At 37.4% G+C, this 20,429-nt stretch overlaps 1 protein-coding gene across 4 annotated transcripts in view; it reads right to left on the bottom strand.

Annotated features, from left to right (window-relative positions):
• Positions 1-13,839, bottom strand: part of LOC127633314 (bone morphogenetic protein receptor type-1A-like) — a 52,904-nt gene extending 39,065 nt beyond the window's left edge. The window contains exons 1-2 of one of the 4 annotated variants that reach the window (XM_052112345.1): positions 13,625-13,839; positions 1,649-1,790 (exon numbers count right to left, since the gene is read on the bottom strand). The gene's annotated coding sequence lies outside the window, so the exon portion shown is untranslated. The remainder of the gene's footprint in view (positions 1-1,648; positions 1,791-13,624) is intronic. The other 3 variants (XM_052112346.1, XM_052112344.1, XM_052112347.1) reach the window with 3 other exon arrangements.
• Between the last annotated feature and the right edge of the window lie 6,590 nt (positions 13,840-20,429).

The raw sequence follows: 20,429 nt of genomic DNA, 5'->3' as shown, positions 1-20,429 counted from the left end.
TCTTAACACAATTGTGAAAAAAGTCATAGGTTTATAACAGGGATCAGCAACCTTTTTGACGGGGAGTGCCTTTTTTTTATTTTCCTGGTCAATGGCTGTGCCGACCCCGTTGTTGGAGTGCCAGTGATTACAGCATGAGTCTCGTTACGCTTTAATAGTGTTTAGTCTCCCATTCAGCTGATGAAAACATGCTGTGTGATCAATAGGAAGGATTACATCTAGATGTAGTTTGGAATGCAGGTGCGAAAAACGTCATACTGTATAAATAAAATAACCCGCACTTCTCTCTGTGTTGCTTGCGTGCTAGTGATTACATGATTACAATTACATAATATAAGAAATATTTAAGATTCCACACAATTTTATGATAATTAAATAAGCAAATTTGTGACATTAACTAAGTTAACTCTCTGTACAAAATGACAGGTTTTCTTTCATTAATGCACTTAAGATGCTCTGTGAAAATTCACATGCGGGGAAAATAAAAAAATGGCACTCCATTTAAAAAAAGGAAGCTGACCCCTGCAAGAGACAAACTGATCACATTAAATAGGTTGTGATATAAAACCAAAATTAGTTCAATGTCACTTCCCGTCAAGCATGCTTGAAAGTTTTCCTGGCTCTGCTCTTTGCAAATGTTCACCAACACATTAAATATTCAATGCTCCATCTCAATTTAACAAGGGTTTACGTGTGTGGTCTGTGTGTTGGTTTAAGTCAGTACAAGAACAGATTTGTCTGAGTGACTGTATGGCAATCTTCAGCTGTGCGAGTACAGTTTGTAAATGCAAGATTGTACAGCGACAGGGCAATGCGTTTACCCAGAAACCACAGTAACGAAGAGGTTGGAGCAACACGCTGGAAAACTTCAGAGCTGCCCTCAGGCAAGGGGCCTGTTTAAAGTCTGGCAGATCACACAGCCTCGTTCAGCTCCACGTCCTTTGCAAACATGTGGCTGCAATTGAGTGGAACAGCCCCTCCCTCCAGCCAGCCATCCCACCAGACCCATGTAAACATCCAGCTCACTACATTACGGTCTGATTGAACTATGGCTCCGACAAAAATCTAATCAAAATGAAAGCCATTATGTACCTGAGATTATCCCAGCACACTGGCTCCCAGGGCAATCCTGCATGCATGGAGTTCTGCATGTAAACACAGCTATCATATGTTTGTGGGTCATTAATGTGGAGTAGAATCAGTGGTAGGCTGCGGGGGGGGTCTGGTCTCTGCAGACCGATCAAGCGCCAATAATTATGAGACAGGAAACCCATTGATTGCATAGGTCTGTCTCTGTCTAATCACTGGGCTTTGGTAATCAGAGTTGCTGCAAGCTCCCTCTCTCCCTCCAAAAATACAGTCGCAGTCATGGGAGGTAAAGAAAAATTGCAGCAGTCAGATTCAGAGACTAATGCTGTTGGCTTTGCAGTGAGACTTTGAAAAAGAGGTGACCCTGCAGCAACTGAGAGCAGAGCATTCCAATCATTTACCAGCAGTTTAATTTAAAAAAAAAAAAGCATTCAGCTAAGCTTGGGAAGGCTTTTGGGAAATATGACAGTCCCTGATTAAATAAAGAATATAGTATAATGTATAAAAGCACACAGATGAAATGAAAAAGTTTGAAGGAACGGACAAGTAAAGCTCTTACCTCACAGGGTAGCATGTGAGGCAGAACATAATGATCGGGGGTACCACAGTATAGGCCAATCAGCCTCATGAGGATCAGCATTGAGAGACTTCTCTCTGGAGTGGTATTACTGGGCAAAAGCCACAAACTCACAAAATAAAACCTACAAAGAAAATGAGAAAACTATGATTATTTTATCAGGTGGTAAACAAATGGAAAATATTGCATTTATGAGATCATAACTATGCCCAATACTGCATTAAAAAAAAAGAACACCAGAAAAAAATAAAATGGCAAAAATCTGGAAAAGATTACGTTTGGCAGAAACTAAATTTGCATACACTTTATGATCTCCAAAATCTCCTTCAGTGTTCCTTCTGAGTTGATCCGACTGTTATTGTGAGACCATGTTATCATGACAATTTATAACTTTTACTGTAAGATGACATGTGGCTATCAAATACAAAACCTAACTTGCATTTAAGCAGTAAGAGGTCTGTCCACTATTTACCATGTACCTTGAGAGCCTGTACATGAATCGAAGAGGAGTAGAACTGAGGTTTTTTTCCAGCACACCTGATTAAAGAGATAAAATGCAAACTGCAATACATCACCTCTTCTGGAAGTAGGAGGAAGGTTCTTTATTAGCATCACAACTAAAACAAATTCCTATTACCAAAGTACAAACATAAATTAGCCCATCAGGAACGAAAAATCCAATTCATATAACTTTCTTTGACTTCTGCAACACTGATCTAAATTCAGCAACAAAAAGTATAATCTAATGTCACGTGAACTAGAATTATCTGGTTGTGTAAAAGAGCTGAGCCCCTGTTTTTCCATTGTAAATGTTTAGTTGAAAATAATAAATTATTTAAAGAGGTGAAAAGAAATGTCAGGTTCTTGGGTTGTTTTCATGATTTGAGATAAGCTGCAAGTGGACACTTTCAGTGTGTCACTATTAAACTAATGCCAATTTGTGGTTTGACAAGAGCTAGGCCAAATTTTTGTATCTGAAATATTATGTGAAATGTTATCAAAGTATTAAAATTAATGTTGATGACAAAGCTTTGTACGTTACATTTAAACTACTAAGAAAGGGAAAACACCATGCAGCCAACCAAAACAGTAAAATAAGTTTCATGATTACATTTCAGATGAGGTTGGATGTATTATCACTTGAATGTTGAGTTGAGAAAGAAATTGGCAGGAGAAAGAAAAAACTAAAACAGAAAGTACTCCTCAAGTTGTTTCAAAAAGATTGATGGCAAAACATTGACAAATGTAGACACCTTCCAAAAGATGCAAAAAACTGCTGTTAGCCATATGATGCCAAAGGAAGAGAGTTGACATAAGAGATCCTATTTTTTCCCCCCGAAAGAGCTGTTCTCCCGGTATTAAAATGAGACTTTGACCACGTTTGCATGTAATTAAGAAAACGGTTTATTCAAGGGTTTCTTTCTGAGAGCGGCATTCTGAAATGTCATGTTAACGAGAAAACTGATTTCATTACACCGGAAATCAGGGATAGTTCACCCAAAAAATTGTATTCTCTCATTTACTCACCCTCATGCAATCGCAGATGTGCATGACTTTTTCTTCTACAGAACCAAAGATTATGAGTTTTAGAAGAATATTTCAGCTCTGTAGATCCATAAAATGCAAGTGAATGGGTGCCAAAATTTTGACACTTCAAAAAGCACAAAAAAGTTATCCATACAACTAAGTATTTTAATCCATATTTTCCAATGTGATATGATAGGTGTGGGTGAGAAACAGATCAATATTTAAGAATTTTTTGTTTGAAACACTTCTTCCTGCCCAATAGTTCTTAATATGCATTAAGAATGCAAATCACCAAAAATGATCCGTTTCTCACATACACATCATATCGCTTCTGAAGATACTGATTTAACCACTGGAGAAGAATGGATTACTTTTATGCTGACTTATGGGATTTTTGGAGCTTCAAAATGTTGGCACACATTCACTTGCATTGTATTGACCAAAAGAGCTGATAAATAATCCTAAAAATCTTAATTTGCATTCAGCAGATGATATAAAGTCATACACATCTGGCATGGCATAAGGGCGAGTAAATAATGAGAGAATTTTCATTTTGGGGTGAACTACTCCTTTAAATGATAAAGAGAAAGACACCTAGGTTTCTCCCAAAGAACATGGCTTATTGTGGTCATGTAAACGCATAAGCAGCGTTCTAACCATAAACAGATTTGATAACAAAAGCCATAGGATGGAGCCCAAAAACAAAATCAACAAATCAGAAAGAATAAAAATGTTTTGAAAGTACAGTGGGAGAAAAAAATAAATAAATAAATAAAACCATAAACATTTATACACACTAATGTCAAATACAGACTACCATTCGCGTACATGCAATCATACATTGGGGAAATCTCAGAGTTTTATGTAAGAGGGAAACCCCATTATTGTAGTGCAATTCCGCTGCAGGTTGCGACATAAACTGAAGGAAACAAACACAGCAACAACTCTGTTTCTTCACTTTATTTCCAGATAGTCCAGAGTAAAATAGCTAAGCTAATATCTTTCTCGGATCCCATGTTTTTTATTTACAAAAGCGGCATGGAAAAATGATGTTGCCGCGGAGAAAGTTGCTCACTGACCGAGCCGCATTTACACGGGAGTAAAGGAAAAGCTGTGAACACAGCTCATGAAACCCAAACACCGATTTTGAGCCTTAAACAGCTTTCTGGTGTCCATTTAAACATAGTCTGTGCCGATTAGTGCCCCATACAGGTCAGAAATGCTCCAGATTCAGATCCACACAGGTACCAGAAGGAGTTGACCCTACTGCCCTCACTTCAAGTAAGGTAAGTAACTTGCTGTTTTCAATCTGAGTGCACTGTGCATGCACAAACAGATCTTCACAACAAACACTAGACTGGAAACATCAACCTAATGCACAGCATGATTTTTGACATTGTTTTCTGAGTGCAGAGTGATATAGAGAGCAAGACCCCAGAGATGAAAGATGGGGGACAGCTGTGGGAAGTGGAAATCAAACATTTGAAGATTCCATCACAACTTCTAATCCCAGATGGTTTAGTAAAACCAACAGGAAAGTATGAGGGTGTGTAAAAAGCAATAAGGGCTCTGAGGGGAGACTAATACGATCAAAGCGAACGATCAGCCATAGCTAATTGAAATTAAAGCCCATGAAATGAGAAGATTAGTGTAGTTCACTGAGGCGCTGGGTATGGGAACACAGATGCCTTGAGGGAGGGCTCAACTGTGCTCACAGCCTTCAAAGAGCTACAAAGCACCCACTCTTTCTTTTTACATTGTGGTTGTGATATCCGTTCATGTTTGTGATACTTTATAAGAGAGGAAAACAGCTAGGAGAGAATATTCAGTCACGATTTAGCTTTGAGGAGTTCAGAATCTTCAGTTTTGTGAGACAATGTTAAAACTGTTCACTGTCAAAAATCAAAGGCTTAACCTGTTCAAAGCCTCCACTCCATGAGAATACAGCAAAATTTAGTTTGATATTATCAGATGTTAATACCAAGCCTGACTGTAAACTCTTTGCCAACAGGGAGTTTTATAGGAGTTTTATAGGAGTTTAACAAGCATATGTCTCGTTTAGCTCCCAGTTGTGCCAGAACACCAAGGTAAATCAGTCCATAAAGAGGTGTGACTGGACAAAGCCTGAAGATGAAAGGCAATAATAAATAATTAACTCTGAGCTCACAATAGTTGAATGATGAACAATATCACCATTTAACACATCTGTTCATATTCACCATTTAGGAACTCTTACTCATTTCCTCTACAAAGCAGAGACCTATTATGGAGGAAGTCATTGAATTACAACCAGCCATTGACCATTCATTTGGGTTACGGCACTGAAAGAGAAAACACAATATGTAGGCTATTAGCTCAGGGTGCTGTTTAAGACATTCAACTCTCGGCTTTTATGCTCAAATCTGCTCACCAAATTAGTCAAATGCAAATTTTAAATAACATTACATAATGAAAAATAATAAAAAGCAGGTTTCTTTACTACTTTACAATTCAATTTAACTGGGGTGAAATAATCCAACTTTAATCTGACTGAGCTAAAGTCTCCATATCAGTTTTCTACTCTCAATCCAGCGTTTGACCTCTATAAATACAGAATTTACACCCTGCTTCTTTAAAGGGATAGTTCACCCCAAAATTTAAATTATTTCATTATTTACTCACCCTCACGATATCTCAGGTGTGGATGACTTTCTTTTTTCACCAGAAAAATAAATGGAGATTTCTCTTTTGAAACTACAAAAATCACAGACAGTAATCATAAACTTCATCCATACAACACCAGCTGTTAATGTCTCCCAAAGCGACACAATCACTTTTGGTGCAAAATAGATAAACATTTAACAACTTAAGTACACCATGCGATCGTGCCAAGACAATAATTTACCCGTTGGTGTCGTATCGATGATGTTTATGCTGACTGTATGTGATTTTGGGAATTTCAAAAGAGAAATCTCCATTCACTTGCATTTTAAGGACCTACTGAGCTATTTTTTTATTTCTGTTCAAATGTGTTCTGGTGAAGAAAGTAAGTCCTCCACACCTGAGACATCGTGAGGGTGAGTAAATTATGAGAGAATTTTCATTTTTGGTGAACTATACTTTTAACTGTGGTGGACGGACTTGCTGAAGGGCTCAGTGCTAATGAATGCTTTTTATGGAGGGTTTTGTTCAGGTTCAGCAATGCAATGAGCACACGCAAAGTTCAGGCAGAGAGAGTTTGTGGAAATGCACTATTTCATAGATGTGTGGGTCTGTGTCAATGCCAAACTCATCTCCGATCTGACAAACTGTACTACAAAAAAAGTATGCAGACAGAAGCCATCCAGTTAACAGTCAATGCAGTGTGTTCGGATGTATGAAGAAATCGTTCCAATTTGCAAAGATCTTTCTAAAATAAGTCAAACACAATGAACATATGAAGCAAAGGAAAACAAAACGAATTCACACATAATCACAACAGTATATAAAGAAGAGCATGTATAAGAAAAGAAAAAACAGAGACCAAGATGCCCAACATAGTGCCAAGCGCTATTAAGCTAACACGCTTCTTATTATGTCAATACCTGTATGGCGCTTGTATAAAAAAGTAGCAATAGATGTATATGGTAGGAGTTAAACATTGGGAGATCTTGATACTGCCAATAATAGAATACCCTACTTTGCGTGCTCAGCTAACTGAAACCAACTCTCCTATATTGTCCAATGTGCTCACAACTGCACCCTCCAACAAAACGATCCTAAAAGACACGGCATTTCCTATCCAGAGAGAGATAAAGAGAATGACATGGGAAAAGGTATTACATAGCGCTTTATATCAACATGAGGGTATTCTGCTTTGTAAAGGCTTACGGGGTGATTTATATTGCACATTTTTACCACAATATCTTAGACAGTAATAAGTAAAAGCATATGCCAAATTTTATGCTCTGTAAAAGTAAAATGCTGTAATTACACATTTTTCAATAATGAAATTGGGTCTCTTACTATGATCTTTCCATTGAAATATTGGTTCGACTCAACTATGCTCAGTTTCATTAAAAATGGAGAAAGACTATTTTATAATACACATTCAGCTGGACAATCAAAAAATGTTTAAGCCATTTTTATCCACTTCGGTGTTGGCATAGCTTCCATGTTTTGGCTTTGTAGGGCAGTTGTAATCAAGTTAAACTGAACTGCAGAACTCAACCAACTGCATGGAAGATGAGCTAGTTTTTTGTGTTATTCCAACCTAAAGCAATTCTGCTTCTCAGCATCCCCTGCCTCCTGTCCTTTCTCTGGGATCCTTAAAAGAACCATTCTTCACTTGCCAGCAGTATACAGGCCATTTGCAACCTTGCCATTCATTAAAGTTTAAAGATAACATTTAGTGAGAAAAGATTCACCAAGCTGGGATGTGTGCTCCACCCTTCCCTGAAGTAAAAAGGGAAATACACAGGCACACTGTTAGCGAAGAGAGTGATAAAAATCTCCCCAGACTTAATTTCAGCTGTCATTCAAGGCTGTGAAACTACCCTCTTCTGGCTTTTCACTACCACTTCTTATTACAACAAAATACAACTGAACACACTCCTGTCAAGGTACTGCATTCAAACACAATATTTAGCAGTCAACAAGCTTTCAAAATGAATGCATTAAAGCATATGATTTATTTATTGTGTTTGTCTTTTTCTTAAATCACAATTAACACATTTAATGATTTGATATTTCATTCAGCTCCATGTGAGTTGAACACTGTTTGGAATAGGGCGGGAACTTTGCGATGTCTCCGGGGTCATTACGTTGACACACACACCACAAACACACACAACAGTGATTACATGTCAATGATCAAGTGATAAATAAAGGTCTTATTAACCGTATTAAAGTTTAAACAAACCCAGATGGGACCTGTGAGAAGCTGCATTCACAAGATTCACTGGAGTGAAGCGTCAGTGTTTTCCTGGCGCAGTGTTGAGTTTCCGTCTTATACCAGACAATTCAGATGAAGTATCATTAGTTGGCTAGTGCCAGCACTAAAAGCAGAAGATGACTGCAAGCGCTTTTCATGTGGAGTTCAGACAGATGATAATCCTGTGAATATGTCTTTGTGATTGCTGTAGCAAAGTGGAAAGCCATGATTAATATTGGGGAGGATCTCTCATCCTCCCCAATATTAATCGTGGCTATGCACAGTTTAAGCGATTTAATGCCCATTGCAATAAAAACTTAACCTAGTTTTTTTTTCCCCAATTAGTCAACCTCCCACTTTGGAAAGCATTTAATGTTATTTGAATTGGTGCTTTTAATGTTGTCACAGTACCAAAATTTCAGTAGTCGGTGCAGATACCAGTGAACTTTCACAGTGCTTCATCCCAATTTCGAAACAACAGAAATAATGTGCCAATATGATAAGGTGCTATTGGACAATAAATAAAAGATATGCATGTTTTCTTCTAGTGTTTCTGACACTTCTTTGTTTTAAAGCAGGGCCCAACTGAAATCCATTTTATTTTTTCCCCAAATCAATTTAAAAAAATATAGTTTTTCCAGAATTCCATGTTTTAAAGTTTAATTTCCTTATCAAAATGGTGTCCGTTTCCTTAAACTTAAAAAAATGGAAAAAATAGAAATAGAAATATTACTTATCAACATACCATTGCATTTTTAACAAACTTTTATTCAGTACAAAAGCACTCTTGCTTGTGATATATTGCATTATTGTAGTATTATTGTATTGTATTATTATTACTACAATCATTATTATTATTTCAGTGTAGAAATATTATAATAATACTAATTATTATTATTTCTACAGCGAGGATTACATTTACTATACGGTTATAATATATTTATTTTTCCATTTTGCCACATCCATTCTGAAGCATTATTTTAATATAATTTATATAATTAAATCACAGCATTTGACACCCAATTGACAGACGATGATCGACAATATCTGGAAATGGCAAAACCATGGATCGGGGAAGTCGCCAAATATATTAAACAGTAGGGCTGCCCCTGATAGTAGACCAAAGGTTAAATCGATGAGAAGAGTCTTGGTCGCCCAAGTTTTTATTGGTCGCAGAAAAAAAACGGTATTACCACTGGTTGGACACTAGGTGGTACTATGGGGTAACTTTCGTTAAGCAAATTCACTCCAAATGAAACAAAAAAGCAATTAAAATAATGAAGTGATAAAAGAATAATATATATATATATATCTTAATATCAAGGCAGAAAATGACTTACACAAATGAAGACATAATAATATTTATTATGATGATGACAATAATCGCCGAAATATAAATCATGGTTCGAGGTGAATGTGTTTTTGTATCATTTTATGTTTTAATCACAAATATATAAGCTGTAGAGTTGGTCACAATGAACTGCTCTGTGGAAATAAAGCAAACTGAACTCAAAGCACCTCCTGAGCTGAAATGTCTGAGGTCATTTGCAGCACTCATAGACGATACTGTTCATACAAAAAAAAAACAATCAGAAGACAAAAACAAAAAGTCAGAACCTTTTACATGCGAAATTGCGCGTGTTCCACGAGACAGCACGCCTCCGTATCAGCGTGTCAGACATGCGCATAGACGGCTTTTCTGTCATCTGTTCTTAATAATATAATAAAGTGTTTCTTCAAGCGCGTCTGTGTGCTGTGGAGCAAATTATTTGTAATATTAATTTGATAATAATAGCCTAATAATAATAATAACTGAATACATGGGAAAACGACCCAAATATCGTCTTGACATCATTAAAGGCATCAGCAATTGGCAATCACTCTTACAATCATCGATCCCAGAGATCATCGTCTGTCGGCACAACCCTAATGTGCATTTCTCTCTATAAATTATCAAAATGTTCAGAAAGTCTCCTTGCTGGTTTTTCAGACACATTCAGGATCATTATTGCTTTTGCCGGTGTCGCTGCAGCCCGCTTCGTGCATGCGTGCGCTTGTAAAATTTATATTTTAAAGGCTCATTATTATGGTTTAGTATTTCTCTGTAATGTAGAACAGTGTTAACAATGTTACTTATAACAATATTTCTCAGCCCTGGAACTCAAACCATTTTCTGATGCCCCCCCCCCAAAAATATATTCATGTAATTAAATTAATTTCATAAACATGCGACATGTCAACTAATGGCTTAAATTAACTCCTACTAGTCGACAAGGAAAATCTTTGGTCGGGGCAGCCCTATTAAACCAAGGGTGTGAAACTAGCACCTGCCACCCGCTAAATGTGGTAAGGCTGAATCTAGTTTGCAAGCTCCTCGTCCAAATACATTTCATGCACAGGTAATTTTGCTCATCTACCCGCATTTCAATTAATTAAATTTTTAAAACAAAATTAATCAAACAAAAATATTTATGACCCTCGGGGTTGATGATATAATCGTATATATAGAGAGATTTGAAGGCGATTATCGGTCAAATATTTTTAAATATCGCCAGCCCTAGAATCAAATTTAAGCACTTTAGAAATCTAAGATTAATCACAATTAATAATGAAAAATCCAGTGATTAATCGCTATTAAATATTCTAATTGACTGACAGCACTACTACAAATACAACATAGCACTGCAAACTTACTTGTAAACAACAAATACTGAGTCTTAAGCAAATCAGAGCACAAGTGACTTTGCTCAAAAGAACATCTTAGTTGGAGTGATATTGCTTTCTCCTCTGATACAGCTAGAGCACACAGGGGCTGAAACCTGACTCTCTTTCTCTCTCCCACTTGTTCTTTTTCTCCCTCTCCTCCCCCCTTTCCGAAAAGAGGCACTTCCCGGGCCGAAGGCCCACAGGCTGAAAAATAAAGAGCGAGTCATACACGGAGGGAGTGGGCCACCATTTCTCCTTTAAATACAGCCATAACGATATATAAATAAAGAAATCCTAGCTCTTAGAGAGAAAATTAGATTTGGCTCTCCCTTCCCCTCCCAGTCTTCTATTTTAGTTACAAACAGAGCACAGGCCTTTTTCTGGCCCCTGGCTCAAATCGCTGAAGGGTCCATTTGCTTCAAGACAGAGGTGGGAGGGGTAGTGGTGGAGTTGTCTTTGTTGTCAAGCCCACACTTAAAAACATGCAAGTATAAAAAATTATAAAAATAAGGATATAAACAGGCACACTTTCATGGGACAAATCATTCTAACAAAAATTGTGAAGGTGAACTCCTGTGGCAAGGGCAAGGCTGCCCTTATAAACATGCTTCGGGGCAAACCGTCCTGCTTATAGTTCTGAGATTAAACAATCTAGGCTATGCATTGAATAATTACATGCATTTAAGTAATGTATTTATACAACAACGAAGAGTTCTCTTATCCAACACTGTGTCAAGAAAACAAAAAGATGAGCCATTGTTTAGACTTATTATTAGTCCCTCTCTAAAATCCTACAAATTCCTTAAAATATATACCTTTATTCAGACAACACTGGGTTTAAAGGAAAATATACACTCATATCAGAAGAGGGTATAGTGAATGCAAGGTTTAGTTGCTTTGCTCTAGGAACAATATGTGATCCCCACAATGATTGGCTTGTAGGTGTCACACAATGTTAGGCTACATGAGAATGCAAGCGGTGGTTTGAACAATGCATGCAATAGGAATGTCCACAGTTCAATACAGGAGGCATGGATAGAGACATTCCATTTAAAGATGGTCTTTTCAGCCTAGCTATGCCCTCAATTAACATACTTGCCAACACGGTATTTCAAATCTCTTAACAATGCAATCTTTTCTTCCACAAGATCTGTTCACCACAATGAACTAGGAGTTTCTAGAAAACACCTCTAGGTAATACAAAGCTGAAAGTGCCTTGTGTTTACCTGAAAGACTATTCATATTCATGAGATTGAGAGTGGGAAAATAAACAAGGCACAAGGTCTTTTTGTGTTTCCGAACACTGCCACAAAAAAGAGAGGGCTTCTCAGAAGAACGAGTAAGAAAGCACAGCCCTCTCTTGGGTTTTTCCATTTTGAATTTGGAGCTTTCGTTTCATTTTCCCCTTCTCAAATCTGAAAGAACAATACCACGGTTAATTAAGATATATGGATAGAGTTGCCATTCTCCTTGTAGGAGATTTATCCTTGTCTCCATGTTTAATGGCCCTGGGGACTAATCAGGAGTCTGTTCATTCTCTCTGGGTGTTGTGGAGGGTCAGGACCGCAAAAAAAAAAAACAAAAAAAACCCACACCTCATTCTAAAAATTCATCAAAAACAACATGTAAGAAACATCATAGATCAAAAGACCATTAGTCATTGATCACTCATAGCAAACATGCTGTAATGTCAAAAGGGAAGTTGTCTGAATTGTGGTACAATTTTTCCAAGCAGACTCATATAATATAGGCCTATTTTAGTATGAAGATGTTTGAAATTGGTTGCCATTTTCAACTGTGTTCATACAATCCTCACTATGCCAAAACATTATATAATTCTAAGTTATTTGTAAAATAACTGATCCAGGTGTCACAAAATGATGCTTAAGCAGACTATTAGACAGAAAATTAGTTGTAACAAAGGAAACAGCTAGCCTATAGCACAACGTCAACAAATGTATCAATTTACTTGTAACGTAAATTAATGTGTTGTAAAATGGTGGTACTCAAAAGTGCCAGAACAAATATTGTATTAATGTACACTAACAGCCTTTATGTAAACAACTAAACATTCAAATGGGCAAACTAAATGTTAATGCAAAGACAACACACCTATCTAATCAAAGCCATAATAAACCCGTTTTTAATTGGGTTCAGTTTTGTAGTACTACTGATAAAGGCCAATGCAATCTACATAACACCAGCCAGGTAGTCAACATGATTTTACACGTTACATGTGGAGACTTGTGACAAGAGAACACAAACACAGATGTTATCAAAGCAACACAACATAAAAACACAATAAACAATACAGGACAATATAGAAGAAAAAAAAATAATACTTTACGTTGGCTGGTTATGGCTGTAGTAGAATATGGTAATACAACATAGCAGAGATTTATGGGCTGGAACACACACACACACACACACACACACACACACACACACACACACACACACACACACACACACAGACACACACACAGACACACACACAGACACACACACACAGACACACACACACAGATACACACAGACACACACACACACACAGACAGACACACACACACACACACACACACACACACACACACACACACACACACACACACACACACACACTAGTCAGCAATACACGCCACATTACATAAATATGCATTTACAACCTGTTGTTGAGAAGGAATTCGTTCGACAATTATTGCATACGTTGCATTTTTGTCTTGTTTGTTTAAAGCGACCATTTGTTGCAAAACGAAACCACTGCAAGAGAAAAAAAAAACTTTTGTCCCTTTACTACCGAAATCCTCACGCAAATATCCGGAATTGCCACTCACCTATTGATGAAGCAGCCACTAAAACAACTCCAAATCCTTGAAATCGGGAATTGTTTGACTCGTGATGGAGGTCAACTTAAAAGTGTGAAATACAGACACCTACTCTGATGGGGTTTTAGATTATTTCTCCTGCTTTTGTTGAGGTTTTTCTTCGGTTTTGTGGTCTCTTTCCATCTTTCCTCTCTAGTTATGCCCCTGCGTAAGGAAACATTCCTCTCGTGCGCGTAACGCGAACAGCCCCGATTCACTCCTCCAATCACGGCAGTGCACCGATTAACTCCTCCAATCACGGCAGTGCCCTGATTCACTCTTCCAATCACGGCAGTGCGCTGATTCACTCCTCCAATCACGGCAACGCGCTGGTTCAGCCATCCAATAACCGCTGCGCACTTGAACGCGAGAGTTCAATTCGCCGACCCACGCAGTGAAAAACAAGCTACAGAGACGAGATGGAGAGAAGAGGGAGGGGGGATCATTTAAAAATGACAGCCTTTAGTGCCATCTGGTGTCCATCTGAGGATAGAGCTATAGTAATCTTTCACTTTTAAAGGGACAGTTCACCCAAAAATGAATATTCTCATTATTTAATCAACCTCATGCCCTCCCATATGTGTATGACTTTCTTTCTTCCTCTGAACACATATTTAGATTTTTAGAAGAATATCTCAGATCTGTAGGTCCATACAATGCAAGTGAATGGTGATCAGACCTTTCTAGCTCCAAAAATACATTAAGGAAATATAGAAGTAATCCATAAGACTCCAGCGGTTAAATCTGTATCTTCAGATGAAAAATAAGAATTGGTGTGGGTGAGAAATAGATAAAAATGTAAGTACTTTTTTTTTATTTTTTACTTGAAATCTTCACTTTTACACCTGAAAGTTGGGATTTAGAGTAAAGAAATGACTTAAATATTGATCTGTTTCTTAGCCACACATATTACATCACTTCTGATGATATGGATATAATCACTGGAGTCGTATGGATTATTTTATGTTTCCTTTATTTATTTTTGGAGCTACAAAGCTCTCCTTTCACTTGCATTGAATGGGCCTGCAGAGCTAAATCATGAGAACGTTTTCATTTTTGGGTGAACTATCCCTTTAAATTTTGAGGGAAGGCTAACCCACAAGTGCTTAATAAATACTAATACAATTAAATGACATATATTAAAGGATGTCATTTTTTATATTAGTATATTAATATTTGTTTTACTATTGTACACATAAATGCTAAATGTCTTCAGGGGACTTGCAAAACTACTTAATCTTTCCAAACCACGAAATGCTATCACACATTTGGAAGAACTGGTTGTGTGAATATTCCCAGAATATTGCTTGGGGGTCTGCAGAACATTTTGGAATAAAGATTTTAAAAATAAAAATGTCTTACAAAATGTATAACACCAAAAATTATTTGTGAACAGGTTTGTGAAAAAAATGCAAAATGTTCATCTCTCCTTTTTATTTGAACGTATATACTGTATGCTCATAAAACAGCATGAACATACAGTATACATTACAGACATACTGTGCATATTGTATCTCTCTGGGGATTTTTTCATTGCCACTGTTCTTCCTTGCTTGCTCACTGGTTATAAGACACTATTTCTCATAAAACAATTTTGAAAAAATAATTACTACTAATAAATATTTATGAAATTATTTTACTAATAATAACAATTTTACATGTCAGTTTTGGCTTCAGTACAATGACAAATAAAAGCCCATTACTTAATTTAAGAAACAACATGCTATCTTAATATGTCTAATGAGAATCACGTGATGCCATGCGAGGTTCGGAAGTGTGAACGGCAAGCTCTGCGGACTTTGCTAGTTTTAACACTATTAATGTGAGATTCGATACTCTCTGTTCCATAACTGTTCTAGGAGGACAATATGTCAAAGAATTCAAAATCCTCGAGCTCAGGAAATTTTAAAAGACACTTACGTGCTCAAGCTGACACCCCCGTGGAGGCCCCAAACCCTGGAGTTGATTTGGTTGCAGAATTCGGCAAGAATTGTTGAACATGTCAGTAATGCTGACAAAGGTCGTTGCTGACTTGAAGGCTCTTGCTGTAATATGTCGATCGATCATTGCCATTTGACGATATTCACTGAGGTGGTTACCAGAGCGGGGGGTGTCGAGAAATGGATAGATTATCTGGAGTCATCGGAGAGGGAATTATCTGCTAATCCACTAGCAACCAAGGTGGATTTGGAGCTTGTCTGGGAGAAGTTGGAGGACATGGAGAACCGTGGCTGGCGGAATAACATCCACATTGTTGGAATCCCTGAGGCCGAAGAGGGTCAGGATATGATGAAATTTCAGGACAGGCTCTTTCCGAGTCTACTTGTCATAACAGACCATAAGCTGGAAATTGAGTGAGCTCACAGGGTTCTGGCTCGGCGATCTGCTGAGGGAGACAGGCCCCAGCAGGTGATCATCCGATAAAGATCTCATGTTACGCGAGACGAGGTGTAAAGGAAGGCATTCTTGGAAGAACCACAGCATTGTCTTGTTCCCAGACTTTGCAAATTCATCAAGAGAGAAACGGGATAGATTCAAGGAATGCAAGAAACTCTTACATCTGCGGAAGGTCGCATTTGCATTGATGTTCCCGGCCTAATTGAGAATAGATGCTTAGGATGGCCGTAAAACATTCACATGTCTCCAGCAAGCGATGTCCTTCATAAAGTCATTGGACTGAGTAAGGTATTTTGAGGTACTCACGTTGCAGCCGAGTGGACAACTCACTGAACATTCACTTGACTGTCCAAAGAAATTGAGTGGCTTTTTTGTTTCTTTTTGTGCTGGTTCCGGCTAGCGACTGGAGTTTGTTTTGTGGAGTAACACTACTTCGGTACAGTTTTGTGGATGAATCTGCACGTTTTTGTGTTTATTCTGTCTATTGGCTGGAGTTTGTTTTATAGATTATCTTTTGTTGTGTAATTCTGTCTCACAAAATATGTATAGACACACCAAACTTGAGCAATCCGACTTCAAAGTTGTCACGGGGGCTCTCGTATGTGTACATGGACTGTTTGAGTTTAGAGGGATGGATGCCAGTTGGTGCTGTCATGCACAGGGTTAATGCGCATGTTTTTGTTCGGTTTGGTGGGGGTTGGGGTTAATATTTGATTGTTGCACTAATGTGGAATGTGGTCTTTATAATTTGTTTTTGAAACACAGTAATTTTTTCTTTTATGTCAAAATGTAAAATGTTAATATGAGTGGATTGTCTCTCTCCACGTGGAATGTGAATGGATTGGGGTACCCCATAAAAAGAAGGAAGTTTATTTCTCTTCTTTAGCATAAGAAATACAATGTTGTGTTTCTTTAAGAAATGCATATTTCCCCAAAGGAAGCTGAACATTTTGGGAAGATATGGGGTGAAAATGTTTTCTTTAGTGCTGGCTGAGCAGGGGATTCATTACACTGATAAGTAAACATCTACAATTCAAATGTCTCAAACAGAGTAAAAATAAATTAGGAAGAGTAATTATTGTTTTAGCAAAAATTCAGGGGCAAAGTCTTATTTTGGCTAACATTTACACACCTAACGTTGATGATCAGGGCTTTTTATAGATCTTGAAGGGATGTTGCATGCCCCTGGCACCCCTCATGATATAATATTAGGAGACTTTTAACTTTTGATGGACTCAGTCCTTGATCATAGTGAAGCAAAAGTGTGTAAGCCCCCTACAGCACCATTGATTCTTCACAGGATGTGTACAAATATTGGTCTTATACAGATATTTGGAGACTTTTGAACCCATCTGGTTGGGACTATAAATTGTTTTCATCAGTCCATAAGATTTATTCTAGAATAGATTTTTTTTATATACTGTATATCTAAGTCCCTAATTTCATCTGTTGTTGATTGCTCAATTGGAAACATCTAAGTCTAAGATCATGCCCTGGTGAGTTTAGGGTTGTTACCACATATGGAGAAAAATAAATCGTATAGTTGGCGCTTTAATGTATCCCTTTTGCAAAATCCTGAACTCCAACAAATGTTAAAGGCTGAAATCAATGTTTAAATGGAGATCAACTGGTCCTCAGTATCCTCTGTTGGCATGGCTTGGGAGGCACTTAAGGTGGTTCTTAGGGGTCAGAAAATACAGTATGCGTCATTCACAAAAAAATCCAAAGCACGAGAACTTGTGGAGTTGGAAGGGAATATTAAAAATGCAGAGGCAGAGCTGAAGCGCTGAATGTCGTCTGATGGCCTTTGTGAAATACAGATATAATCCTATTTTGTCTCGGAAGGTGTAGTTTTGGCTGTTCAGGGCAAGACAGTCATTTCAGACTGGGGACAAGGCAGGATAACTAACAGCTAGATATATAAAACAGAGAGTCTTTTTATAACATTCCCTCAGTGAAATATGCTTGTGGTGAAATATTTACCTCAGCCATTGATATGAATAATGCTTTTAAAGAATTCTATCTTGATCTGTATAGTTTCACGTCTTTGTCTACTGATGAGGATATTAGAAAATTTGTGGGACCATTAGAACTTCCTAAACAGATGGCCAATCAAAAAAATTATCTTGATTCTGAGACATTTTTTGATGAGGTAATTAAGGCCTTGCCTACAGGCACGGCTCCAGGGCCAGATGGTTTTGCCACTGAATATTTTGATCTTATGTTACAGAATTGGATCCAATTTTGCTTGAAGTTTATATGGAATCATTAGAGAATGGAAAGCTTTCGCCAATCATTATGCAAGCCCGGATCAATTTGATTCTTTAAAAAGTCAAAGTGAGAGTAAAAGTTACTATCCAATTTCCCTGATTCAGCTAGACGTTAAAATATTGTAAAAATTGTTGGCTAACTGATTAAGTAAAGTTATGACATCTCTTATACATATAGATCAGGTGGTGTTTATTCAGGGCCGTTGCTCTTCTGATAACATCAGGCATCTCATAAATATCAAGTGGTCAGTGGCAAATTATCAAACTCCGGTCACTGCCATCTCACTTCATGCGAAAAGGCATTTGATATGGTAGAATGGGATTATCTTTTTAAGATTTTGGAGATGTATGGGCTCGGGAATACTTTTATAGGTTGGATTAAGTTACTTTATAGACACCCGGTAGTGGCAGCACAAACAAATTTATTAATTTCAGATTATTTTACTCTGGATAGGGGTACCTGGCAGGGTTGCCCTCTTTCACCATTATTGTTCTGTCTTGCCCTGGAACCATTAGCAGCCAAGATATGAAAGGAGGAGGATTTTTTAGGGGTGGTGGTGGGAGGTGTGGCACATAAGCTTTTGCTTTACGCAAATAATATCTTATTATTTGTCTCTGACCCTGCTAGATCTATTCCTTGCCTCCACAGAATTATTAATTCCTTTTGTAAGTTCTCAGGATACAGAGTTACAGCTTTTCAGCCGGGTGCCTTCAAGTCGCCCAAACAGGGCATTAAGTATTTGGGTATTTTATTCCCAGCATATATGTGTAATATAGTTAGAGTTAATTTTGACTCTTTAATAAAAAGGATTTCGAGTAATGTGTGCAGGTGGACTTCATTACATTTATCTATGATTGGGAAGGTTAATGTTATTAAAATTAATTGTATTTCAAAATTCAACTACCTGCTACAGTCTCTCCCTAAAGATGTCCCCCTTTCTTATTTCAAGAAATTTCGTATCAATTGAAATCTTAGGCCTACCTAAGATTTGGTTTTAATATTATGTATTCAGTCTCAGACATTTGGCTCATTGGTCACATCCATATTATATTGAGCATATGGCTGAACCCAAAATTATGTATTAATAAGTCCCCTTTCTGCTGGTCAGAGTGGGTTGTGAGGGAGGTTAATACACTCTGTGACCTATATGAGAGTGGAGTGTTGAGATCCTTCAAAAATTTGGTTCAACATTTTGGGATTTCCAGATCTCAGTTTTTTGGGAGTACCATACACCCCCAAAAAGTGGCAGATGCTCTGTGAATGGTGATTACTGCTTTTGGAAAAGGTCATGAGGCATCAGTGTATTACTCCCTGCTAATTCAGAGTTTGGGGGACAGAGCTTCAACTTCTCTCAAGAGATTATGGGAGAAAGATTTAAACTTGGTATTAGAGGAGAGACTGTGAGCTAGGATTATAAAAAATGACAAGAGATGCAAGGTTGTGTCTTATGCAGTTCAAGGCTTTACATAAATTCTATTGGACCCCCTCTAGATTGAATAGGCTTGGTCTTAAATACACACCCACCTGCTGGTGATGCCAATCAGAAGATGGAGACACAACCCGTGTTCATTTTGCCCCAGACTCTGTATAATATATATATATATATATATATATATATATATATATATATATATATATTATATATATTTGGGTATATACTCATGTGTGACCACAGGAATGTTTGTTGGGGGTCAGGGTGGGGTTGAGAGGTAGTGGTGGGGGTTAAATGTTGATTCTGTGTATGTGTGTTTTGTTTTTCTTTGTTTACTGTATGAATCAATAAAAAATGTTAATCACAAAATATTATGTCTAATGTTTTTCTCAAATAGTACGAATGGGTCAGTGTACAAAATAAATTATATTGTAGCTGAGTTTATATTTAAGAAAGGGTGGCCTCGCAAAGGGAGCATAATATTTGGGGGTCCTTGTTTGGCATGAAAAAGTTTGAAAACCCCTGTGTTATTATTATTGTCTGACATGTGACAGGTATGAAATTTACAGTAGGGCGATAAAATGCACAAGTTAGATGTACTACTTTATGGTACATTTGAGGTGTTTTTTTTTGTCATTTTCAAAGCTCGACCACCACCTTCCTCATTCTCTTTCA

The sequence above is a fragment of the Xyrauchen texanus genome, chromosome 40 (genome assembly GCF_025860055.1).
Source record: "Xyrauchen texanus isolate HMW12.3.18 chromosome 40, RBS_HiC_50CHRs, whole genome shotgun sequence".
Classification (NCBI taxonomy): Eukaryota; Metazoa; Chordata; class Actinopteri; order Cypriniformes; family Catostomidae; genus Xyrauchen; species Xyrauchen texanus.
This window is presented reverse-complemented; position numbering and strand designations above follow the sequence as displayed.